The sequence below is a fragment of the Lissotriton helveticus genome, chromosome 2_2, assembly GCF_964261635.1.
Source record: "Lissotriton helveticus chromosome 2_2, aLisHel1.1, whole genome shotgun sequence".
Taxonomy (NCBI): domain Eukaryota; kingdom Metazoa; phylum Chordata; class Amphibia; order Caudata; family Salamandridae; genus Lissotriton; species Lissotriton helveticus.
In genome coordinates, this window is record NC_136060.1 from 336,773,220 (window position 1) to 336,773,887 (window position 668).

Sequence of the window (668 nt, forward strand, 5' to 3'; positions counted from 1 at the left end):
GATCACTCAGTCAGGGTTGGTTTGGGGCTGAACTCTGAGGGACACCAGGATGGGTCCCAAGGAGAGTTTTTGATTATTAAAATCCGCACTTCAATCTTGTTAGTATTGAGCTTTGGGTTGTCTGCAACACTAGTCATGCAATTATGGAAGTTGTTCCTGGTGTTGGTGGGACCTTCTGAGAGGTAGCGGAGGCGTTTGTGTGTCGTCAGCTTAATAGATGATGTTGAGTCCATGGGATCTGATGATGTTGGCCAGCAGTGTCACTTAAATGTTGAAAAGGGTGGGGCATAGAGAAAATTCTTGTGGGATCCTTTGGTTTGTAGGTGAAGGGTGGGAGGCATACACATTGGGTTCTTCCTGTTAGGAAGGAGGTGATCCACTTGGGTTAAGTTCCATGAACTCCTATGTGGTGGAGTCGGGTGATGAGCATATGGTGTGAGATCATGTTAAGTGCCATGGAGAGGTTGAGGAGGATGTGAGCAGCTGTCTCACCTTGGTCAAGTATGGCACAAATGTTGTCCGTGGCTGTGATAAGGGCTATTTTGGTAATGTGTTTGCTGAGGAACCCAGTTTCTGAGCTGTCCAGGAGTTGACAGTGTTCCAGGTATTTGGCTAGCTGCTGGTTAATTCTTTCTCCATGACTTTGGCTGCAAAAGGTAGTAGTGAGA